Raw genomic sequence first — 25,949 nt, 5'->3', positions numbered from 1 at the left:
ACATACATCACAAAATCCTCCAGAGCATTGACAATTGCAGGACAACTGGAAGGCTCAATACTGTGCACTGTAAGATGGAGAGGAACATACATGGAAGACAGGGAACCTGAGGAGGAAGTGTAAAGGCGGGTTAACATGACGAGCATAGAATCAAAACCGCAAATTAGGATGTTGAAAAATCTTATCTAGATAGGAAAAAAGTCATTTTGCTTTCTTGAATGTTTTCTCTATTCTTACCAAATCTTTGTTGTAAAGATTAAATACATAAATTCAAGGAACATTCACAGGTACCCGATTTGGGGCCAGTGACACCCACCAAAGGCAATGTGTTGACCTCTATTTTTCTCATATGGTGTCAAAGGGGAAAGGCTCTTTAATCCTGTCCTCTGTGTTTCCCCAGAACCTTTGACAGAATGAGCTACATGCCTCCTGCACAGTTTTGAACTTCCTTGTCAAGGCCCAGGAGTCTAGCTCTCTGGGATTTCACTTGGTAGGTGAAAACTCATGTGTTGAGCGAAGGCCTTTCTGGATCTATGATGACAACAGGTCTCTGAGGACGTTGACTGACTTGAACAGATGCGATCTGAGGTCCAGATATGAGGTCCTCGTGAGACCCATGAGGAGTTCAGTGCCTGCCTTGCACTCTTCCTTCTTCAGAGAGGATGAGAACTGTGCAGTATGGCATCAGATTCTGAGATTTTTCAAAAAAGGCCTCATAACAGTACCCATACTTGGTTTGATACAATCTTCATTGCTTTCTATTTTCAAAGAGATAGAAATGATTCCAAGTGATAGGGAGACAACCTTTACTATAGGAGTAGGCACATATATCAGGTAGAGATGACTGTAGGTGCAAATGACGTACTCAAAAAATATGTAAGAACTGATGAATTCGAACGTGCTGCTCATTCCTAGTCTCCGGCGATGTACCCTTGCACATATTTGGGAAAGTGTCAGGAGGGGAGGTTAGGGCTCATGCCAGTAGTCCCAAGAATATTGGAGGACAAGGACTGCCATCGCACTTTACCCAAAGTTGTGTAAAGGCTGACGAATAACTAATAATTAAAGGATCATTCAATTTATATAGAGTGAAAATTGAAATGGTCTTTCCTGTTGGAGGCTGGGTAAATTCTAGATAATAATGGCTAGGTGAGAAGCCAGGGCACCTGTTGGAGACATTCCCTAGTTTTATTGGTGTTCATCATTTATGTCTTAGCTGCCAAAATCTTCCAGAGCATGTTGTGTTTACCTTTCTCTCTCTCGCATGGAAACCATCTCAGTTGATCCATCATGAGAAATGACAATTGGGCTTTGCTTTCTGTTATTTGTTGTTGTTGTTTCTGTTTTCCTCCTGGGTACATTCATCCTCTTATTGCCGTTCTCACACAGATGCAAATCATCTATTCTAACAAAATTTGCGTGTTACCCAAGATCTATGAAAACAACTATTCCTTTATGAAACAAGGAAAGATATTTCTAAAGAACATGTTGCTAGCTGGTAGACCTACAATCCTGATAATGGATCAGATGCGCTAACTCTTCAATGAAAAAAGAAAGAACCACACACTGAATCTTCTTAACATCCTCATGATGAACACAATTAATTCAGAACTGACACACACATATATGTATATATATATATATATATATATATATATATATATATATATCTTACTACTAACAGACTTTTAGGAAGCTGTAGCATAGGACTCTTGGTAACACTTGCTGGATACACAATTTCTAAAGCCATGTTTGAAGCTTGAATATCCAATCAAGGACATCATGTAATCTCAGATGTGTAGTACAACATACTCAATAAAAAGCAACCCATGTGTATTTGACCACTGGCTAGTCAGTTAGTGCGTAGAAAACATCTTCTTTTCATCAGATTTAACCTGAAGCATGGTAGATGATTCCAACGCTCTTCCAAGTGGAAGACTTGAGTTTTTATGAATCGAGACATGGTAACATACATGTAGACCAAAAGGTACCTTTGGATTCCCCTCTCTTCCAAGATGAGGTTGCATGGCAGGGAAGAAATCTAAAGTCAATTATGGAACACTCTGTTGGATAAACAAGGAGAGAATTCCATGCACAGAGGACAAATTTCAATGACACCCTGAAATCTCAAAGATACCATTGGGCTTACTGACTTTCACCTCTGTGCAACTTGGTCGTTTTGACTTTGAGGAAGGAGGAGTTAAGAATGACCATACTGCAATGCTATACTCACTGCTTCTTCTTTGCTTTGTCCAACTTCCTCACTGCCCACTGACAAGCGTCCATACTGTGCCTGCTGGCACTGGCAAAGATGCTCTCACAGACAGCTTCTGAGGAAGTCATCAGAAGAAGAGAAATCCTTGCCACAGTGGCTAAAATCTGAGGGGATTTGAAGGGAGGAAATTAATTCAATAGTTGGTTCTGGGAAAGACTGAACTGCTGGCAGACTTGATGGTCGGGACACTTTAGAAAGTCAAGGTTGCCTAGACGCATTTCATTTTCTGATAACCTTCATACTTATTATGTTGCAGGCTAAAACTTAGAGAGGTGCTTCCGTTCTGGCAGGACAGGTAAGTGACGCTGCTTCCCATTGTGTCTTTTGTTTGTAGACAGGCTGCATTCTCGCCTGACGAAATATTTACCTACTGTGTACCACAAGAGATGAGATTTATTTAACGTCCCTCTCATGGCTAAACAACCTAGGCTTCATCTTGCCTATTGATGGTGGAACACTTGCTATGGCCCTGGCATTGTAGGGGACTTAGCTAGGTAGACCATACCCAAGCAAGTGACAAGGATACTAACTAATACCATTAGTATTTTGAGGTGCATTTGGAAAACCAACAGTTGGGTGAAGTTATTGGCATATTTGACTTTCTTTTGAAGCTACCATTGAAGCTTCCAATTCTAAATAATATATCGAGAAGTACTAAGAAAAGCCTTCTCCCAGCTCCTTCCCTTATCGACATTCAAGCTCAAAGAATTAAACTTTTATTTCTGCCCTGACAGGTGTGGAACCCAAAGGAAGATGATAGGGTGTTAGGAGTCTAGACCCCTAGAGCACAGAACAATAACCCTCACAAATTTCATCTATCATTGATCCTCTGGCGTGGATACTAAGAGAGCAACCCATGCGTTTTCACTTCCTTGTAAGTAGCATGGAAACATGCAATCTTGCCCTCTAAAATTCAGGTGAATTGCCATAAAGTTTTCAAAAACCCAAACAGAGCTGACAATGAACCATATTTATTCTTTTTATAAATGATTATGGATTATGTTGAGCCAGAAATCTAGTTGTCCATTGTCAGAACAAAACAAAACAAAACTAAGAATATTTTTGGTATTAAATGCAATGCCTTCCTTCATCTTGGAACCTGGGTGGTGTTGAGTTCATTTGAAGAAACATGACATGAGAGGTGATAAGAAGAGAAGGTTCAGGAATCAGGCACACAGAACCCAACTCCTGTCCCTGTCAATGTCCTGTGGGATACCTGGTGATATATATGGACCAAAATATAGCTTGGCCTGTGTGTTGCTTTTTGTTGTCCAAGGAAATATGGAAGGAGCTGGTGGTCATGGGACATACATCACAAAATCCTCCAGAGCATTGACAATTGCAGGAAAACTGGAAGGCTCAATACTGTGCACTGTAAGATGGAGAGGAACATACATGGAAGACAGGGAACCTGAGGAGGAAGTGTAAAGGCAACTAACATGACGAGCATTGAATCAAAACCGCAAATTAGGATGTTGAAAAATCTTATCTAGATAGGAAAATAGTCATTTTGCTTTCTTGAATGTTTTCTCTATTCTTACCAAATCTTTGTTGTAAAGATTAAATACATAAATTCAAGGAACATTCACAGGTACCCGATTTGGGGCCAGTGACACCCACCAAAGGCAATGTGTTGACCTCTATTTTTCTCATATGGTGTCAAAGGGGAAAGGCTCTTTAATCCTGTCCTCTGTGTTTCCCCAGAACCTTTGACAGAATGAGCTACATGCCTCCTGCACAGTTTTGAACTTCCTTGTCAAGGCCCAGGAGTCTAGCTCTCTGGGATTTCACTTGGTAGGTGAAAACTCATGTGTTGAGCGAAGTCCTTTCTGGATCTATGATGACAACAGGTCTCTGAGGACGTTGACTGACTTGAACAGATGCGATCTGAGGTCCAGATATGAGGTCCTCGTGAGACCCATGAGGAGTTTAGAGCCTGCCTTGCACTCTTCCCTCTTCAGAGAGGATGAGACTGTGCAGTATGGCATCAGATTCTGAGATTTTTCGAAAAAGGCCTCATAACAATACCCATACTTGGTTTGATACAATCTTCATTGCTTTCTATTTTCAAAGAGATAGAAATGATTCCAAGTGATAGGGAGACAACCTTTACTATAGGAGTAGGCACATATATCAGGTAGAGATGACTGTAGGTGCAAATGACGTACTCAAAAAATATGTAAGAATTGATGAATTCGAACGTGCTGCTCATTCCTAGTCTCGGCGATGTACCCTTGCACATATGTGGTAAAGTGTCAGGCTGGGAGGTTAGGGCCCATGCCAGTAGTCCCAAGAACATTGGAGGACAATGACTGCCCTCGCACTTTTCCCAAAGTTGTGTAAAGGCTGACGTATAACTAATAATTAAAGGATCATTCAATTTATATAGAGGGAAAATTGAAATGGTCTTTCCTGTTGGAGGCTGGGTAAATTCTAGATAATAATGGCTAGGTGAGAAACCAGGGCACCTGTTTGAGACATTCCCTAGTTTTATTGGTGTTCATCATTTATGTCTTAGCTGCCAAAATCTTCCAGAGCATGTTGTGTTTACCTATCTCTTTCTCGCATGGAAACCATCTCAGTTGATCCATCATGAGAAATGACAATTGGGCTTTGCTTTCTGTTACTTGTTGTTGGTGTTTTTCTTTTCCTCCTGGGTACATTCATCCTCTTATTGCCGCTCTCACACAGATGCAAATCATCTATTCTAACAAAATTTGCGTGTTACCCAAGACCTATGAAAACAACTATTCCTTTATGAAACAAGGAAAGATATTTCTAAAGAACATGTTGCTAGCTGGTAGACCCACAATCCTGATAATGGATCAGATGCGCTAACTCTTCAATGAAACAAGAAAGAACCACACACTGAATCTTCTTAACATCCTCATGATGAACACAATTAATTCAGAACTGACACACACATATATGTATATATATATATATATATATATCTTACTACTAACAGACTTTTACGAAGCTGTAGCATAGGACTCTTGGTAACACTTGCTGGATACACAATTTCTAAAGCCATGTTTGAAGCTTGAATATCCAATCAAGGACATCATGTAATCTCAGATGTGTAGTACAACATACTCGATAAAAAGCAACCCATGTGTATTTGACCACGGGCTAGTCAGTTAGTGCGTAGAAAACATCTTCTTTTCATCAGATTTAACCTGAAGCATGGTAGATGATTCCAACGCTCTTCCAAGTGGAAGACTTGAGTTTTTATGAATCGAGACATGGTAACATACATGTAGACAAAAAGGTACCTTTGGATTCCCCTCTCTTCCAAGATGAGGTTGCATGGCAGGGAAGAAATCTAAAGTCAATTATGGAACACTCTGTTGGATAAACAAGGAGAGAATTCCATGCACAGAGGACAAATTTCAATCACACCCTGAAATCTCAAAGATAACATTGGGCTTACTGACTTTCACCTCTGTGCAACTTGGTCGTTTTGACTTTGAGAAAGGAGGAGTTAAGAATGACCATACTGCAATGCTATACTCACTGCTTCTTCTTTGCTTTGTCCAACTTCCTCGCTGCCCACTGAGAGGCGTCCACACTGTGCCTGCTGGCACTGGCAAAGATGCTCTCACAGACAGCTTCTGAGGAAGTCATCAGAAGAAGAGAAATCCTTGCCACAGTGGCTAAAATCTGAGGGGATTGGAAGGGAGGAAATGAATTCAATAGTTGGTTCTGGGAAAGACTGAACTGCTGGCAGACTTGAAGGTCGGGACACTTTAGAACGTCAAGGTTGCCTAGACGCATTTGATTTTCTGATAACCTTCATACTTATTATGTTGCAGGCTAAAACTTGGAGAGGTGCTTCCCTTCTGGCAGGACAGGTAAGTGATGCTGCTTCCCATTGTGTCTTTTGTTTGTAGACAGGCTGCATTCTCGCCTGACGAAATATTTACCTACTGTGTACCACAAGAGATGAGATTTATTTAACATCCCTCTCATGGCTAAACAACCTAGGCTTCATCTTGCCTATTGATGGTGGAACACTTGCTATGGCCCTGGCATTGTAAGGGACTTAGCTAGGTTGACTAAACCCAAGCAAGTGACAAGGATACTAACTAATACCATTAGTATTTTGAGGTGCATTTGGAAAACCAACAGTTGGGTGAAGTTATTGGCATATTTGACTTTCTTTTGAAGCTACCATTGAAGCTTCCAATTCTAAATAATTGATAAGGAGCCTTCTCCCAGCTCCTTCCCTTATCGACATTCATGCTCAAAGAATTAAACTCTTATTTCTGCCCTGACATATGTGGAACCCAAAGGAAGATGATAGGGTGTTAGGAGTCTAGACCCCTAGAGCACAGAACAATAACCCTCAAAAATTTCATCTATCCTTGATCCTCTGGCGTGGATACTAAGACAGCAACCCATGCGTTTTCACTTCCTTGTTAGTAGCATGGAAACATGCAATATTGCCCTCTAAAATTCAGGTGAATTGCCATAAAGTTTTCGAAAACCCAAACAGAGCTGACAATGAACCATATTTATTCTTTTTATAAATGATTATGGATTATGTTGAGCCAGAAATCTAGTTGTCCATTGTCAGAACAAAACAAAACAAAACTAAGAATATTTTTGGTATTAAATGCAATGCCTTCCTTCATCTTGGAACCTGGGTGGTGTTGAGTTCATTTGAAGAAACATGACATGAGAGGTGATAAGAAGAGAAGGTTCAGGAATCAGGCACACAGAACCCAACTCCTGTCCCTGTCAATGTCCTGTGGGATACCTGGTGATGTATATGGACCAAAATGTAGCTTGGCCTGTGTGTTGCTTTTTGTTGTCCAAGGAAAAATGGAAGGAGCTGGTGGTCATGCGACATACATCACAAAATCCTCCAGAGCATTGACAATTCCAGGACAACTGGAAGGCTCAATACTGGGCACTGTAAGATGGAGAGGAACATACATGGAAGACAGGGAACAGGAGGAGAAAGTGTAAAGGCGGCTTAACATGACGAGCATAGAATCAAAACCGCAAATTAGGATGTTGAAAAAATCTTATCTAGATAGGAAAAAAAGTAATTTTGCTTTCTTGAATGTTTTCTCTATTCTTACCAAATCTTTGTTGTAAAGATTAAATACATAAGTTCAGGGAACATTTACAGGTACCTGATTTGGGGCCAGTGACACCCACCAAATGCAATGTGTTGACCTCTATTTTTCTCATGTGGTGCCAAAGGGGAAAGGCTCTTTAATCCTGTCCTCTGTGTTTCCCCAGAACCTTTGACAGAATGAGCTACATGCCTCCTGCACAGTTTTGAACTTCCTTGTCAAGGCCCAGGAGTCTAGCTCTCTGGGGTTTCACTTGGTAGGTGAAAACTCATGTGTTGAGCGAAGGCCTTTCTGGATCTATGATGACAACAGGTCTCTGAGGACGTTGACTGACTTGAACAGATGCGATCTGAAGTCCAGATATGAGGTCCTCGTGTGACCCATGAGGAGTTCAGAGCCTGCCTTGCACTCTTCCCTCTTCAGAGAGGATGAGAACTGTGCAGTATGGCATCAGATTCTGAGATTTTTCGAAAAAGGCCTCATAACAGTACCCATACTTGGTTTGATACAATCTTCATTGCTTTCTATTTTCAAAGAGATAGAAATGATTCCAATTGATAGGGCGACAACCTTTACTATAGGAGTAGGCACATATATCAGGTAGAGATGACTGTAGGTGCAAATGACGTACTCAAAAAATATGTAAGAACTGATGAATTAGAACGTGCTGCTCATTCCTAGTCTCCGGCGATGTACCCTTGCACATATGTGGTAAAGTGTCAGGAGGGGAGGTTAGGGCTCATGCCAGTAGTCCCAAGAATATTGGAGGACAATGACTGCCCTCGCACTTTTCCCAAAGTTGTGTAAAGGCTGACGTATAACAAAAAATTAAAGGATAATTCAATTTTTATAGAGAGAAAATTGAAATGGTCTTTCCTGTTGGAGGCTGGGTAAATTCTAGATAATAATGGCTAGGTGAGAAACCAGGGCACCTGTTTGAGACATTCCCTAGTTTTATTGGTGTTCATCATTTATGCCTTAGCTGCCAAAATCTTCCAGAGCATGTTGTGTTTACCTATCTCTTTCTTGCATGGAAACCATCTCAGTTGATCCATCTTGAGAAATGACAATTGGGCTTTGCTTTCTGTTATTTGTTGTTGTTGTTTCTGTTTTCCTCCTGGGTACATTCATCCTCTTATTGCCGCTCTCACACAGATGCAAATCATCTATTCTAACAAAATTTGCGTGTTACCCAAGATCTATGAAAACAACTATTCCTTTAGAAAACAAGGAAAGATATTTCTAAAGAACATGTTGCTAGCTGGTAGACCCACAATCCTGATAATGGATCAGACGTGCTAACTCTCCAATGAAACAAGAAAGAACCACACACTGAATCTTCTTAACATCCTCATGATGAACACAATTAATTTAGAAATGACACACACATATATGTATATATATATATATATATATCTTATTACTAACAGACTTTTACGAAGCTGGAGCATAGGACTCTTGGTAACACTTGCTGGATACACAATTTCTAAAGCCATGGTTGAAGCTTGAATATCCAATCAAGGACATCATGTAATCTCAGATGTGTAGTACAACATACTTGAAAAAAAGCAACCCATGTGTATTTGACCACGGGCTAGTCAGTTAGTGCGTACAAAACATCTTCTTTTCATCAGATTTAACCTGAAGCATGGTAGATGATTCCAACGCTCTTCCAAGTGGAAGACTTCAGTTCCATGAATCGAGACATGGTAACATACATGTAGACAAAAAGGCACCTTTGGATTCCCCTCTCTTCCAAGATGAGGTTGCATGGCATGGAAGAAATCTAAAGTCAATTATGGAATACTCTGTTGGATAAACAAGGAAAGAATTCCATGCACAGAGCATAAATTTCAATGACACCCTGAAATCTCAAAGATACCATAGGGCTTACTGATTTTAACCTCTGTGCAACTTGGTCGTTTTGACTTTGAGAAACGAGGAGGAGTTAAGAATGACCATACTGCAATGCTATAGGCAGTGCCTCTTCTTTGCTTTGTTGAACTTCCTTGCTGCCCACTGAGAGGCGTCCACACTGTGTCTGCTGGCACTGGCAAAGATGCTCTCACAGACAGCTTTTGAGGAAGCCATCAGAAGAAGAGAAATTTTTGCCACAGTGGCTAAAATCTGAGGGGATTGGAAGGGAGGAAATGAATTCAAAAGTTGGTTCTGGGAAATACTGAACGGCTGGCAGACTTGAAGTTCGGGACACTTTAGAAAGTCAAGGTTGCCTAGACGCATTTCCTTTTCTGATAACCTTCATACTTATTATGTTGCAGGCTAAAACTTGGAGAGGTGCTTCCCTTCTGGCAGGACAGGTAAGCAGTGACGCTGCTTCCCATGGTGTCTTTTGTTTGTAGGCAGGCTGCAGTCTCCGCTGACTAAATATTTACCTACTGTGTACCTCTAGAGATGAGAATCATTTGACGTCCCTCTTATGGCTAAACAACCTAGGCTTCATCTTGCCTCTTGCTGGTGGAACACTTGTTATGGCCCTGGCATTGTAGGGGACTTAGCTAGGTAGTCCCAACCCAAGCAAGTGACAAGGATACTAACTAATACCATTAGTATGTTGATGTGCATTTGGAAAACCATTAGTTGGGTGAAGTTATTGGACTATGTGACTTTCTTTTGTAGCTACCCTTGAAGCTTCCAATTCTAAATAATATATCCAGAAGTACTAAGAAAAGCCTTCTCCCAGCTCCTTCCCTTATGGACATTCAAGCTCAAAGAATTAAACTCTTCTTTCTGCCCTAACAGGTGTGGAACCCAAAGGAATATGATAGGGTGTTAGGAGTCTAGACCCCTAGAGCACAGAACAATAACCCTCACAAATTTCATCTATCCTTGATCCTCTGGCGTGGATACTAAGAGAGCCACCCATGCGTTTTCACGTCCTTGTAAGTAGCATGGAAACTTGCAATCTTGCCCTCTAAAATTCAGGTGAATGGCCATAAAGTTTTCGCAGCCCCAAACAGAGCTGACAATGAACCATAATTATTCTTTTTATAAATGATTATGGATTATGTTGAGCCAGAAATCTAGTTGTCCATTGTTGGAAAAATCAAAACAAAACAAAACAAAACGAAGAATATTTTTGGTATTAAATGCAATGCCTTCCTTCATCTTGGAAACTGGGTGGATTTGAGTTCATTTGAAGAAACATGACATGAGAGGTGATAAGAAGAGCAGGTTCAGGAATCAGGAACACAGAACCCAGCTCCTGTCCCTGTCAATGTCCTGTGGGATACCTGGAAATGTATATGGACCAAAATTTAGCTTGGCTTGTGTGTTCCAATTTGTTGTCCAAGGAAATATGGAACGAGCTGGTGGTCATGTGACATACATCACAAAATCCTCCAGAGCATTGACAATTGCAGGACAACTGGAAGGCTCAATACTGGGCACTGTAAGATGGAGAGGAACATACATGGAAGAAAGGAACAGGAGGAGGAATCCTAAAGTAGGGTTAAGAGGAAGAGCATAGAATCAAAACCGCAAATTAGGATGTTGAAAAAATCTTATCTAGATAGGAATAAAGTCATTTTGCTTACTTGAATGTTTTCTCTATTCTTACCAAAATCTCTGTTGTAAAGATTAAGTACATAATTTCAGGGAACATTCACAGCTACCCGATTTGGGGCCAGTGACACCCACCAAATGCAATGTTTTGACCTCTATTTTTCTCATATGGTGTCAGAGGGGAAAGGCTCTTCAATCCTGTCACTGTGTTTCCCCACAACCTTTGACAGAATGAGCTACATGCCTCCTGCACAGTTTTGAACTTCCTTGTCAAGGCCCAGGAGTCTAGCTCTCTGGGGTTTCACTTGGTAGGTGAAAACTCATGTGTTGAGCGAAGGCCTTTCTGGATCTCTGATGACAACAGGTATCTGAGGACGTTGACTGACTTGAGCAGATGTGATCTGAGGTCCAGATATGAGGACCTCGTGAGACCCATGAGGATTTCAGAGCCTGCCTGGCACTCTTCCCTCTTCAGAGAGGATGAGAACTGTGCAGTTTGGCATCAGATTCTGAGATTTTTCGAAAAAGGCCTCATAACAGTACCCATACTTGGTTTGATACTTTCTTCATTGCTTTCTATTTTCAAAGAGATAGAAATGATTCCAATTGATAGGGAGACAGCCTTTACTATAGGAGTAGGCACATATATCAGGTAGAGATGACTGTAGGTGCAAATGATATACTCAAAAAATATCTAAGAACTGATGAATTCGAACGTGGTGCTCATTCCTAGTCTCGGTCGATGTACCCTTGCACATATGTGGTAAAGTGTCAGGAGCGGCTTTTATGGCTCATGCCAGTAGTCCCAAGAATATTGGAGGACAATGACTTCCCTCGCCCTTTACCCAAAGTTGTGTAAAGGCTGACGTATAACAAATAATTCCAGGATTATTCAATTTAGATAGAGGGAAAATTGAAATGGTCTTTCCTGTTGGAGGCTGGGTAAATTCTAGATAATAATGGCTAGGTGATAAGCTAGGGCACCTGTTTGAGACATTCCCTAGTTTTATTGGTGTTCTTCAATTATGTCTTAGCTGCCAAAATCTTCCAGAGCATGTTGTGTTTACCTATCTCTCTCTCTCTCGCATGGAAACCATCTCAGTTGATCCATCATGGAAATGACAACTGGGCTTTGCTTTCTGTTATTTCTTGTTGTTGTTTCTGTTTTCCACCTGCGTACATTCTTCCTCTTATTGCAGCTCTCACACAGATGCACATCATCTCTTCTAACAAAATTTGCGTGTTACCCAAGATCTATGAAAACAACTATTCCTTTAAAAAAAGAGGAAAGATATTTCTAAAGAACATGTTGCTAGCTGGTAGACCCACAGTCCTGATAATGGAGCAGACACGCTAACTCTCCAATGAAACAAGAACGAACCACACACTGAATCTTCTTAATATCCTCATGATGAACATAATTAATTCAGAACTGACACACACACACACACACACATATATATAAATATATATATATATATATACATATATATATCTTACTACTAACAGACATTTAGGAAGCAGGAGGATAGGACTCTTGGTAACTCTTGCTGGATACACAATTTCTACAACCATGGTTGAAACTTGAATATCCAATCAAGGACATCATGTAATCTAAGATGTGTAGTACAACATACTCTATTAAAAAGCAACCCATGAGTATTTGACAACAGGCTAGTCAGTTAGTGCGTACAAAACATCTTCTTTTCATGAGATTTAACCTGAAGCATGGTAGATGATTCCAACGCTCTTCCAAGTGGAAAACTTGAGTTCCATGAATCGAGACATGGTAACATACATGTAGACAAAAAGGCACCTTTGGATTCCCCTCTCTTCCAAGATGAGGTTGCATGGCATGGAAGAAATCTAAAGTCAATTATGGAATACTCTGTTGGATAAACAAGGAAAGAATTCCATGCACAGAGCATAAATTTCAATGACACCCTGAAATCTCAAAGATACCATAGGGCTTACTGACTTTCACCTCTTTGCTACTTGTTCGTTTTTACTTTGAGAAACGAGGAGGAGTTAAGAATGACCATACTGCAATGCTATAGGCAGTGCCTCTTCTTTGCTTTGTTGAACTTCCTTGCTGCCCACTGAGAGGCGTCCACACTGTGTCTGCTGGCACTGGCAAAGATGCTCTCACAGACAGCTTTTGAGGAAGCCATCAGAAGAAGAAAATTTTTGCCACAGTGGCTAAAATCTGAGGGGATTGGAAGGGAGGAAATGAATTCAATAGTTGGTTCTGGGAAATACTGAACAGCTGGTAGACTTGAAGGTCGGGACACTTTAGAAAGTCAAGGTTGCCTAGACGCATTTCCTTTTCTGATAACCTTCATACTTATTATGTTGCAGGCTAAAACTTGGAGAGGTGCTTCCCTTCTGGCAGGACAGGTAAGCAGTGACGCTGCTTCCCATGGTGTCTTTTGTTTGTAGGCAGGCTGCAGTCTCGGCTGACTAAATATTTACCTACTGTGTACCTCTAGAGATGAGAATCATTTGACGTCCCTCTTATGGCTAAACAACCTAGGCTTCATCTTGCCTCTTGCTGGTGGAACACTTGTTATGGCCCTGGCATTGTAGGGGACTTAGCTAGGTAGTCCCAACCCAAGCAAGTGACAAGGATACTACCTAATACCATTAGTATGTTGATGTGCATTTGGAAAACCATTAGTTGGGTGAAGTTATTGGACTATGTGACTTTCTTTTGTAGCTACCCTTGAAGCTTCCAATTCTAAATAATATATCCAGAAGTACTAAGAAAAGCCTTCTCCCAGCTCCTTCCCTTATGGACATTCAAGCTCAAAGAATTAAACTCTTCTTTCTGCCCTGACAGGTGTGGAACCCAAAGGAAGATGATAGGGTGTTAGGAGTCTAGACCCCTAGAGCACAAAACAATAACCCTCACAAATTTCATCTATCCTTGATCCTCTGGCGTGGATACTAAGAGAGCAACCCATGCGTTTTCACGTCCTTGTAAGTAGCATGGAAACTTGCAATCTTGCCCTCTAAAATTCAGGTGAATTGCCATAAAGTTTTCGCAGCCCCAAACAGAGCTGACAATGAACCATAATTATTCTTTTTATAAATGATTATGGATTATGTTGAGCCAGAAATCTAGTTGTCCATTGTCAGAACAAAACAAAACAAAACGAAGAATATTTTTGGTATTAAATGCAATGCCTTCCTTCATCTTGGAAACTGGGTGGATTTGAGTTCATTTGAAGAAACATGACATGAGAGGTGATAAGAAGAGAAGGTTCAGGAATCAGGAACACAGAACCCAACTCCTGTCCCTGTCAATGTCCTGTGGGATACCTGGAAATGTAAATGGACCAAAATGTAGCTTGGCTTGTGTGTTCCAATTTGTTGTCCAAGGAAATATGGAACGAGCTGGTGGTCATGTGACATACATCACAAAATCCTCCAGAGCATTGACAATTGCAGGACAACTGGAAGGCTCAATACTGGGCACTGTAAGATGGAGAGGAACATACATGGAAGAAAGGAACAGGAGGAGGAATCCTAAAGTAGGGTTAAGAGGAAGAGCATAGAATCAAAACCGCAAATTAGGATGTTGACAAAATCTTATCTAGATAGGAACAAAGTCATTTTGCTTACTTGAATGTTTTCTCTATTCTTACCAAAATCTCTGTTGTAAAGATTAAGTACATAATTTCAGGGAACATTCACAGCTACCCGACTTGGGGCCAGTGACACCGACCAAATGCAATGTTTTGACCTCTATTTTTCTCATAAGGTGTCAGAGGGGAAAGGCTCTTCAATCCTGTCACTGTGTTTACCCACCACCTTTGACAGAATGAGCTACATGCCTCCTGCATAGTTTTGAACTTTCTTGTCAAGGCCCAGGAGTCTAGCTCTCTGGGGTTTCACTTGGTAGGTGAAAACTCATGTGTTGAGCGAAGGCCTTTCTGGATCTATGATGACAACAGGTATCTGAGGACGTTGACTGACTTGAGCAGATGTAATCTGAGGTCCAGATATGAGGACCTCGTGAGACCCATGAGGATTTCAGAGCCTGCCTGGCACTCTTCCCTCTTCAGAGAGGATGAGAACTGTGCAGTTTGGCATCAGATTCTGAGATTTTTCGAAAAAGGCCTCATAACAGTACCCATACTTGGTTTGATACTTTCTTCATTGCTTTCTATTTTCAAAAAGATTGAAATGATTCCAAGTGATAGGGAGACAGCCTTTACTATAGGAGTAGGCACATATATCAGGTAGAGATGACTGTAGGTGCAAATGATATACTCAAAAAATATCTAAGAACTGATGAATTCGAACGTGGTGCTCATTCCTAGTCTCGGTCGATGTACCCTTGCACATATGTGGTAAAGTGTCAGGAGCGGATTTTATGGCTCATGCCAGTAGTCCCAAGAATATTGGAGGACAATGACTGCCCTCGCCCTTTACCCAAAGTTGTGTAAAGGCTGACGTATAACAAATAATTCCAGGATCATTCAATTTAGATAGAGGGAAAATTGAAATGGTCTTTCCTGTTGGAGGCTGGGTAAATTCTAGATAATAATGGCTAGGTGATAAGCCAGGGCACCTGTTTGAGACATTCAATAGTTTTATTGTTGTTCTTCAATTCTGTCTTAGCTGCCAAAATCTTCCAGAGCATGTTGTGTTTACCTATCTCTCTCTCTCGCATGGAAACCATCTCAGTTGATCCATCATGGAAATGACAATTGGGCTTTGCTTTCTGTTATTTCTTGTTGTTGTTTCTGTTTTCCACCTGTGTACATTCTTCCTCTTATTGCAGCTCTCACACAGATGCACATCATCTCTTCTAACAAAATTTGCGTGTTACCCAAGATCTATGAAAACAACTATTCCTTTAAAAAACAAGGAAAGATATTTCTAAAGAACATGTTGCTAGCTGGTAGACCCACAGTCCTGATAATGGAGCAGACACGCTAACTCTCCAATGAAACAAGAAAGAACTACACACTGAATCTTCTTAATATCCTCATGATGAACATAATTAATTCAGAACTGACACACACACACACACACAGATATATATATATATATATATATATATATATATATATATATATATATATCTTACTACTAACAGACTTTTAGGAAGCAGGAGGATAGGACTCTTGGTAACTCTTGCTGGATACACAATTTCTACAACCATGGTTGAAACTTGAATATCCAATCAAGGAAATCATGTAATCTCAGATGTGTAGTACAACATATTCTATTAAAAAGCAACCCATGAGTATTTGACCACAGGCTAGTCAGTTAGTGCATACAAAACATCTTCTTTTCATCAGTTTTAACCTGAAGCATGGTAGATGATTCCAACGCTCTTCCAAGTGGAAGACTTGAGTTCCGTGAATTGAGACATGGTAACATACATGTAGACAAAAAGGCACCTTTGGATTCCCCTCTCATCCAAGATGAGGTTGCATGGCATGGAAGAAATCTATAGTAAATTATGGAATACTCTGTTGGATAAACAATGAAAGAATTCCATGCACAGAGGATAAATTTCAATGACACCCTGAAATCTCAAAGATACCATAGGGCTTACTGACTTTCACCTCTGTGCAACTTGTTCGTTTTGACTTTGAGAAACGAGGAGGAGTTAAGAATGACCATACTGCAATGCTATAGGCAGTGCCTCTTCTTTGCTTTGTTGAACTTCCTTGCTGCCCACTGAGAGGCATCCATACTGTGTCTGCTGGCACTCGCAAAGATGCTCTCACAGACAGCTTTTGAGGAAGCCATCAGAAGAAGAGAAATTTTTGCCACAGTGGCTAAAATCTGAGGGGATTGGAAGGGAGGAAATGAATTCAATAGTTGGTTCTGGGAAATACTGAACGGCTGGCAGACTTGAAGGTCGGGAAACTTTAGAAAGTCAAGGTTGCCTAGACGCATTTCCTTTTCTGATAACCTTCATACTTATTATGTTGCAGGTTAAAACTTGGAGAGGTGCTTCCCTTCTGGCAGGACAGGTAAGCAGTGACGCTGCTTCCCATGGTGTCTTTTGTTTGTAGGCAGGCTGCAGTCTCGGCTGACTAAATATTTACCTACTGTGTACCTCTAGAGATGAGAATCATTTGACTTCCCGCTTATGGCTAAACAACCTAGGCTTCATCTTGCCTCTTGCTGGTGGAACACTTGTTATGGCCTTTGCATTGTAGGGGACTTAGCTAGGTAGTCCCAACCCAAGCAAGGATACTACCTATTACCATTAGCATGTTGAGGTGCATTTGGAAAACCAACAGTTGGGTGAAGTTATTGGCATATTTGACTTTCTTTTGAAGCTACCATTGAAGCTTCCAATTCTAAATAATATATCCAGAAATACTAAGATAAGTCTTTTCCCAGCTCCTTCCCTTATCGACATTCAAGCTCAAAGAATTAAACTCTTATTTCTGCCCTGGCAGGTTGGAACTCAAAGGAAGATGATAGGGTGTTAGGAGTCTAGCCCCCTAGAGCACAGAACAATAACCCTCACAAATTTCATCTATCTTTGTACCTCTGGCGTGGATACTAAGAGAGCGACCAATGTATTTTCAAGTCCTTGTAAGTAGCATGGAAACTTGCAATCTGCCCTCCAAAATTCAGGTGAATTGCCGTAAAGTTTTCGTAGCCCCAAACAGAGCTGATAATGAACCATAATTATTCTTTTTATAAATGATTATGGATTATGTTGAGCCAGAAATCTAGTTTTCCATTGTTAGAAAAAAACAAAACAAAACAAAACTAAGAATATTTTTGGTATTAAATGCAATGCCTTCCTTCATCTTGGAAACTGGGTGGTTTTGAGTTCATTTGAAGAAACACGACATGAGAGGTGATAAGAAGAGCAGGTTCAGGAATCAGGCACACAGAATCCAACTCCTGTCCCTGTCAATGTCCTTTGGGATACCTGGTGATATATATGGATCAAAATGTAGCTTGGTTTCTCTGTTCCAGTTTGTGTCCAAGGAAATATGGAACGAGCTGGTGGTCATGTGACATACATCACAAAATCCTCCAGAGCATTGACAATTGCAGGACAACTGGAAGGCTCAATACTGGGCACTGAAAGATAGAGAGGAACATACATGGAAGACAGGGAACAGGAGGAAGAATCCTAAAGGAGGGTAAAGAGGAAGAGAATAGAATCAAAACCGCAAATTAGGATGTTGAAAAAATCTTATCTAGATAGGAACAAAGTCATTTTGCTTACTTGAATGTTTTCTCTATTCTTGCCAAAATCTCTGTTGTAAAGGTTAAGTACAGAAGTTCAGGGAACATTGAGAGGCACCCGATTTGGGGGCAGTGACACCCACCGAATGCAATGTTTTGACCTCTATTTTTCTCATATGGGGTCAAAGGGGAAAGGCTCTTTAATCCTGTCCTCTGTGTTTCCCCACCACCTTTGATAGAATGAGCTACATGCCTCCTGCTCAGCTTTGAAATTCCTTGTCAAGGCCCAGGAGTCTAGCTCTCTGGGGTTTCATTTGGTAGGTGAAAACTCATGTGTTTATCAAAGGCCTTTCTGGATCTATGATGACAACAGGTATCTGAGGACGTTGACTGACTAGAACAGATGCGATATGAGGTCCAGATATGAGGTCCGTGTGAGACCCATGAGGATTTCAGAGTCTGCCTGGCACTCTTCCCTCTTCAGAGAGGATGAGAACTGTGCAGTTTGGCATCAGATTCTGAGATTTTTCGAAAAAGGCCTCATAACAGTACCCATCCATGGTTTGATACATTCTTCATTGCGTTCTATTTTCCAAGAGATTGAAATGATTTCAAGTGATAGGGAGAGAGCCTTTACTATAGGAGTAGGCACATATATCAGGTAGAGATGACTGTAGGTGGAAATGACGTACTCAACAACTATCTAGGAACTGATGAATTCGAACGTGCTGCTCATTCCTAGTCTCGGTCGATGTACCCTTGCACATATGTAGTAAAGTGTCAGGAGGGGATGTTATGGATCATGCCAGTAGTCCCAAGAATATTGGAGGACAATGACTTCCCTCGCCCTTTACCCAAAGTTGTGTAAAGGCTGACGTATAACAAATAATTCCAGGACCATTCAATTTATATAGAGGGAAATTTGAAATGATCTTTCCTGTTGGAGCCTGGGTAAATTCTAGATAATAATGGCTAGGTGATAAGCCAGGGCACCTGTTTGAGACATTCCCTAGTTTTAATGGTGTTCATCAAGTATGTCTTAGCTGCCAAAATATTCCAGAGCATGTTGTGTTTACCTATCTCTCTCTCGCATGGAAACCCTCTCAGTTGATCCATCATGAGAAATGACAATTGGGCTTTGCTTTCTGTTATTCGTTGTTTTTGTTTCTATTTTCCTCCTTGGTACATTCATCCTCTTATTGCTGCACTCACACAGATGCAAATCATCTCTTTTAACAAAATTTGCGTGTTACCCAATATCTATGAAAACAACTATTCCTTTAAAAAACAAAGGAAAGATACGTCTATAGAACATGTTGCTAGCTGGTAGACCCACAGTCCTGATAATGGAGCAGACACACTAACTCTCCAATGAAACAAGAAAGAACCACACACTGAATCTTCTTAATATCCTCATGATGAACACAATTAATTCAGAACTGACACACACACACACACACACATATATATAAATATATATATATATATATATATATATATATATACATATATATATCTTACTACTAACAGACTTTTAGGAAGCAGGAGCATAGGACTTTTGGTAACACTTGCTGGATACACAATTTCTAAAGCCATGGTGGACGCTTGAATATCCAATCAAGGACATCATGTAATCTCAGATTTGTAGTACAACATACTCGATAAAAAGCAACCCATGAGTATTTGACCACGGGCTAGTCAGTTAGTGAGTAGAAAACATCTTCTTTTCATCAGATTTAACCTGAAGCATGGTAGATGATTCCAACTCTCTTCCAAGTGGAATACTTGAGTTCCATGAATCGATACATGGTAACATACATATAGACAAAAAGGCACCTTTGGAATCCCCTCTCTTCCAAGATGAGGTTGCATGGCAGGGAAGAAATCTAAAGTCAATTATGGAACACTCTGTTGGATAAACATGAGAGAATTCCATGCACAGAGGACAAATTTCAATGACACCCTGAAATCTCAAAGATACCATAGGGCTTACTGACTTTCACCTCTGTGCAACTTGTTCATTTTGACTTTGAGAAACCAGGAGTTAAGAATGACCATACTGTACAGTATGACTCATGGCTAATGCCCTGGTGGTAGCTCCAACAGCTGTCAGTGAGATGGTAGTAACAATGGTGGCTGTAGTTCCAAGATCCCTTTTCTGTCTGAAGAGAGTCATAGCGTGAGGGGCATCAATGGGCACAGGCACCCAGCGAGGCATGCGAGTAACCAGGGCATACCTAAATTTACTAGCATTCCAGCATTGGGCAAAAAAGCAAGTATCATTACCACAATTACTTGACTCTATCTGGCTAATAATGAATAAAAATGGGGGATATAGACAAACAGGTGTGGGCTTATAGGAAATATTATGAGAAGCCTTAACCCCTCGTTGGAACATCCTGCGTCAGTTCTAGAACTAGCAGTGGTGGTGTCCGAGGTCTGAGTAAGTTCAGGAGACCATTGCCCCCAGGGGCGAGACGTGCTCCATGCCAATTGACTAACTCCATGTTTTCCTCCAATTTTGAAATTCATTTAAGGTTATTAAATTATTTTTTTCCTTTTTTCTTAAATTTTTCATCAATTACACTTTATTCATTCTGCATCCCCCCATTAGCCCCTCCCTCCTCTCCTCCCAATCCCACCCTCCCTCCTCCCTCTGCTTGCATGCCACTCCCCAAGTCCACTAATAGGGGAGGATCTCCTCTCCTTTCTTATTGTAGTCTGTCAGTTCAGACCCTGAATAATCATTAAGCCAATGTAGCTCATGCCTTTGTTGTACATAAAGGAATTAATGCTCAACTAAAAGGAAGCTTGATGGTGTTCAATCAGAGGATTGACCTCTTGTAGGAGCAAATAGATACCCTATGGCAAATCGCTCAACCTGGCTGTCAATGAAAGTATGCTGGACTTTGTGTCACTAGCATACAACATGAGAATTTTTCCTGTGCTGCAAATCTGTCTAAACAATTGTCGAGCTATATTTTAGATAATTGGACTGGAGAATTCGATACTACGATGGAGCAGCTGAGAGTGGCCATTGTCACAGTAAATTCTACCAGAGTGGACGCAGGACTAGCCACAGGATTATCAACATGGATTGCTGCAGCAATGAACCATCTGAAGGAATGGGCGGGCATGGGAGTGTTAGCAGGCCTTCTGGTGTTGGTCTCCTTGGTTTGCCTGTGGTATATATGCAAGATTAGAGTCTCACAACAGTGTGTTGCAGCCATGATCATTCAGGCCTTTACAGCCATGAAGCAGGACATTCCCCCAAGCATGGTTGGATACCAGAAAAAGCTAAAATGATAAGCTCAGGATGCGAGGCTAAGCACTGCACTCAGGGTCAGCCGCTTTGGACCCAGAGAAGACCATGTCTGATTGGATGCAGGTTGATGCCCCAGGTCCCGCCTCTGAGAAAAAGGTATCGGACGGGTCTGATGCTCTTTGGGTGGATGACACCTAAATGAACATCTGTACAAAGTCCCAATTTATTTCTAATATCAGAGATCAGACCTCTACTCTTGCCTGATGCGTCTAAAACAAAAAGGGGGAACTGTAGAGAGCTGCGGAATGCTATGCCTTAAAGATGGAGCTGGTTTCCGCCTTTCACCTTCCTGATGGTGAGTGCTCTCTGTCACGAACAACTCCACATTTGGCTAAGGCCGAGGATCTGGCTTGCTTCCATGTATGTGGACCTATCTGCATTGCCCACGTGGCACGCCTGGGTTGGCTACCCAGAGGCTATTTAAGCTGTGGGCTGACTTTCCCCAGGGCCCGAGGATTCTTCAATGTTCCTGAATAAACAGCATTGAAAAAAAAAAAAAAAAAAGAATGACCATACTGCAATGCTATAGGCAGTGCCTCTACTTTGCTTTGTCCAACTTCCCTGCTGCCCACTGAGAGGCGTCCACACTGTGTCTGCTGGCACTGGCAAAGTTGCTCTCACAGACAGCTTCTGAGGAAGTCATCAGAAGAAGAGAAATCCTTGCCACAGTGGCTAAAATCTGAGGGGATTGGAAGGGAGGAAATGAATTCAATAGTGGGTTCTGGGAAAGACTGAAGTGCTGGCAGACTTGAAGGTCGGGACACTTTAGAAAGTCAAGGTTGCCTAGACGCATTTCCTTTTCTGATAACCTTCATACTTATTATGTTGCAGGCTAAAACTTGGAGAGGTGCTTCCCTTCTGGCAGGACAGGTAAGTGACGCTGCTTCCCATTGTGTCTTTTGTTTGTAGGCAGGCTGCATTCTCGCCTGACTAAATATTTACCTACTGTGTACCACAAGAGATGAGAATTATTTAACGTCCCTCTCATGGCTAAACAACCTAGGCTTCGTCTTGCCTCTTGATGGTGGAACACTGGCTATGGCCCTGGCATTGTAGGGGACTTAGCTAGGTAGTCCCACCCCAAGCAAGTGACAAGGATATTACCTAATACCATTAGTATTTTGAGGTGCATTTGGAAAACCAACAGTTGGGTAAAGTTATTGGCATATTTGACTTTCTTTTGAAGCTACCATTGAAGCTTCCAATTCTAAAAAATATATCCAGAAGGACTAAGAAAAGCTTTCTCCCAGCTCCTTCCCTTATCGACATTCAAGCTCAAAGAATTAAACTCTTATTTCTGCCCTGACAGGTGTGGAACCCAAAGGAAGATGATAGGGTGTTAGGAGTCTAGACCCCTAGAGCACAGAACAATAACCCTCACAAATTTCATCTATCCTTGATCCTCTGGCGTGGATACTAAGAGAGCCACCCATGCGTTTTCACTTCCTTGTAAGTAGCATGGAAACATGCAATCTTGCCCTCTAAAATTCAGGTGAATTGCCATAAAGTTTTCGAAAACCCAAACAGAGCTGACAATGAACCATATTTATTCTTTTTATAAATGATTATGGATTATGTTGAGCCAGAAATCTAGTTCTGTCCATTGTCAGAACAAAACAAAACTAAGAATATTTTTGGTATTAAATGCAATGCCTTCCTTCATCTTGGAAACTGGGTGGGGTTGAGTTCATTTGAAGAAACATGACATGAGAGGTGATACGAAGAGAAGGTTCAGGAATCAGGCACACAGAACCCAACTCCTGTCCCTGTCAATGTCCTGTGGGATACCTGGTGATGTATATGGACCAAAATGTAGCTTGGCCTGTGTGTTGCTTTTTGTTGTCCAAGGAAATATGGAAGGAGCTGGTGGTCATGCGACATACATCACAAAATCCTCCAGAGCATTGACAATTGCAGGACAACTGGAAGGCTCAATACTGGGCACTGAAAGATGGAGAGGAACATACATGGAAGACAGGGAACAGGAGGAGGAAGTGTAAAGGCGGGTTAACATGAGGAGCATAGAATCGAAACCGCAAATTAGGATGTTGAAAAAATCTTATCTAGATAGGAAAAAAAGTCATTTTTCTTTCTTGAATGTTTTCTCTATTCTTACCAAATCTTTGTTGTAAAGATTAAATACATAAGTTCAGGGAACATTCACAGGTACCCGATTTGGGGCCAGTGACACCCACCAAAGGCAATGTGTTGACCTCTATTTTTCTCATATGGTGTCAAAGGGGAAAGGCTCTTTAATCCTGTCCTCTGTGTTTCCCCAGAACCTTTGACAGAATGAGCTACATGCCTCCTGTACATTTTGAACTTCCTTGTCAAGGCCCGGGAGTCTAGCTCTCTGGGGTTTCACTTGGTAGGTGAAAACTCATGTGTTGAGCGAAGGCCTTTCTGGATCTATGATGACAACAGGTCTCTGAGGACGTTGACTGACTTGAACAGATGCGATCTGAGGTCCAGATATGAGGTCCTCGTGATACCCATGAGGATTTCAGAGCCTGCCTTGCACTCTTCCCTCTTCAGAGAGGATGAGAACTGTGCAGTATGGCATCAGATTCTGAGATTTTTCGAAAAAGGCCTCATAACAGTACCCATACTTGGTTTGATACAATCTTCATTGCTTTCTATTTTCAAAGAGATAGCAATGATTCCAAGTGATAGGGAGACAACCTTTACTATAGGAGTAGGCACATATATCAGGTAGAGATGACTGTAGGTGCAAATGACGTACTCAAAAAATATGTAAGAACTGATGAATTATATGTAAGAACGTGCTGCTCATTCCTAGTCTCCGGCGATGTACCCTTGCACATATGTGGTAAAGTGTCAGGAGGGGAGGTTAGGGCTCATGCCAGTAGTCCCAAGAATATTGGAGGACAATGACTGCCCTCGAACTTTACCCAAAGTTGTGTAAAGGCTGACGTATAACTAATAATTAAAGGATCATTCAATTTATATAGAGGGAAAATTGAAATGGTCTTTCCTGTTGGAGGCTGGGTAAATTCTAGATAATAATGGCTAGGTGAGAAGCCAGGGCACCTGTTGGAGACATTCCCTAGTTTTATTGGTGTTCATCATTTATGTCTTAGCTGCCAAAATCTTCCAGAGCATGTTGTGTTTACCTATCTCTCTCTCGCATGGAAACCATCTCAGTTGATCCATCATGAGAAATGAAAATTGGGCTTTGCTTTCTGTTATTTGTTGTTGTTGTTTCTGTTTTCCTCCTGGGTACATTCATCCTCTTATTGCCACTCTCACACAGATGCAAATCATCTATTCTAACAAAATTTGCGTGTTACCCAAGATCTATGAAAACAACTAATCCTTTATGAAATAAGGAAAGATATTTCTAAAGAACATGTTGCTAGCTGGTAGACCCACAATCCTGATAATGGATCAGACGTGCTAACTCTCCAATGAAACAAGAAAGAACCACACCCTGAATATTCTTAACATCCTCATGATGAACACAATTAATTCAGAACTGACACACACATATATGTATATATATATATATATATATATATATATATATATATATATCTTGCTACTAAGAGACTTTTACGAAGCTGGAGTATAGGACTCTTGGTAACACTTGTTGGATACACAATTTCTAAAGCCATGGTTGAAGCTTGAATATCCAATGAAGGACATCATGTAATATCAGATGTGTAGTACAACATACTCGATAAAAAGCAACCCATTGTATTTGACCACGGGCTAGTCAGTTAGTGCGTAGAAAACATCTTCTTTTCATAAGATTTAACCTGAAGCATGGTTGATGATTCCAACGCTCTTCCAAGTGGAAGACTTCAGTTCCATGAATCGAGACATGGTAACATACATGTAGACAAAAAGGTACCTTTGGATTCCCCTCTCTTCCAAGATGAGGTTGCATGGCAGGGAAGAAATCTAAAGTCAATTATGGAACACTCTGTTGAATAAACAAGGAGAGAATTCCATGCACAGAGGACAAATTTCAATGACACCCTGAAATCTCAAAGATACCATTGGGCTTACTGACTTTCACCTCTGTGCAACTTGGTCGTTTTGACTTTTAGAAAGGAGGAGTTAAGAATGACCATACTGCAATGCTATACTCACTGCTTCTTCTTTGCTTTGTCCAACTTCCTCGCTGCCCACTGAGAGGCGTCCACACTGTGCCTGCTGGCACTGGCAAAGATGCTCTCACAGACAGCTTCTGAGGAAGTCATCAGAAGAAGTGAAATCCTTGCCACAGTGGCTAAAATCTGAGGGGATTGGAAGGGAGGAAATGAATTCAATAGTGGGTTCTGGGAAAGACTCAACTGCTGGCAGACTTGAAGGTCGGGACACTTTAGAAAGTCAAGGTTGCCTAGACGCATTTCCTTTTCTGATAACCTTCATACTTATTATGTTGCAGGCTAAAACTTGGAGAGGTGCTTCCCTTCTGGCAGGACAGGTAAGTGACGCTGCTTCCCATTGTGTCTTTTGTTTGTAGACAGGCTGCATTCTCGCCTGACTAAATATTTACCTACTGTGTACCACAAGAGATGAGATTTATTTAACG

The 25,949-nt window shown here is 41.1% G+C and overlaps 7 non-coding genes across 7 annotated transcripts; all 7 read left to right on the top strand.

Moving 5' to 3' along the window:
* Positions 1–527: 527 nt before the first annotated feature.
* LOC132647887 (small nucleolar RNA SNORD109A) lies at positions 528–592 on the top strand. The gene has a single exon (XR_009586228.1). It is a non-coding gene; the product is annotated as a small nucleolar RNA SNORD109A (small nucleolar RNA).
* A 3,514-nt stretch (positions 593–4,106) lies between these two features.
* On the top strand, positions 4,107–4,171 carry LOC132647886 (small nucleolar RNA SNORD109A). Its single transcript, XR_009586227.1, has one exon. It is a non-coding gene; the product is annotated as a small nucleolar RNA SNORD109A (small nucleolar RNA).
* Positions 4,172–7,655: 3,484 nt separating this feature from the next.
* Positions 7,656–7,720, top strand: LOC132647432 (small nucleolar RNA SNORD109A). The gene has a single exon (XR_009585800.1). It is a non-coding gene; the product is annotated as a small nucleolar RNA SNORD109A (small nucleolar RNA).
* A 3,509-nt stretch (positions 7,721–11,229) lies between these two features.
* On the top strand, positions 11,230–11,294 carry LOC132647366 (small nucleolar RNA SNORD109A). Its single transcript, XR_009585734.1, has one exon. It is a non-coding gene; the product is annotated as a small nucleolar RNA SNORD109A (small nucleolar RNA).
* A 3,527-nt stretch (positions 11,295–14,821) lies between these two features.
* Positions 14,822–14,886, top strand: LOC132647644 (small nucleolar RNA SNORD109A). The gene has a single exon (XR_009585990.1). It is a non-coding gene; the product is annotated as a small nucleolar RNA SNORD109A (small nucleolar RNA).
* A 3,531-nt stretch (positions 14,887–18,417) lies between these two features.
* LOC132647329 (small nucleolar RNA SNORD109A) lies at positions 18,418–18,482 on the top strand. Its single transcript, XR_009585697.1, has one exon. It is a non-coding gene; the product is annotated as a small nucleolar RNA SNORD109A (small nucleolar RNA).
* Positions 18,483–23,793: 5,311 nt separating this feature from the next.
* On the top strand, positions 23,794–23,858 carry LOC132647885 (small nucleolar RNA SNORD109A). Its single transcript, XR_009586226.1, has one exon. It is a non-coding gene; the product is annotated as a small nucleolar RNA SNORD109A (small nucleolar RNA).
* The last annotated feature ends 2,091 nt before the right edge of the window (positions 23,859–25,949 follow it).

Source organism: Meriones unguiculatus, chromosome 14 (assembly GCF_030254825.1).
Source record: "Meriones unguiculatus strain TT.TT164.6M chromosome 14, Bangor_MerUng_6.1, whole genome shotgun sequence".
Lineage (NCBI taxonomy): Eukaryota > Metazoa > Chordata > Mammalia > Rodentia > Muridae > Meriones > Meriones unguiculatus.
This window is presented reverse-complemented; position numbering and strand designations above follow the sequence as displayed.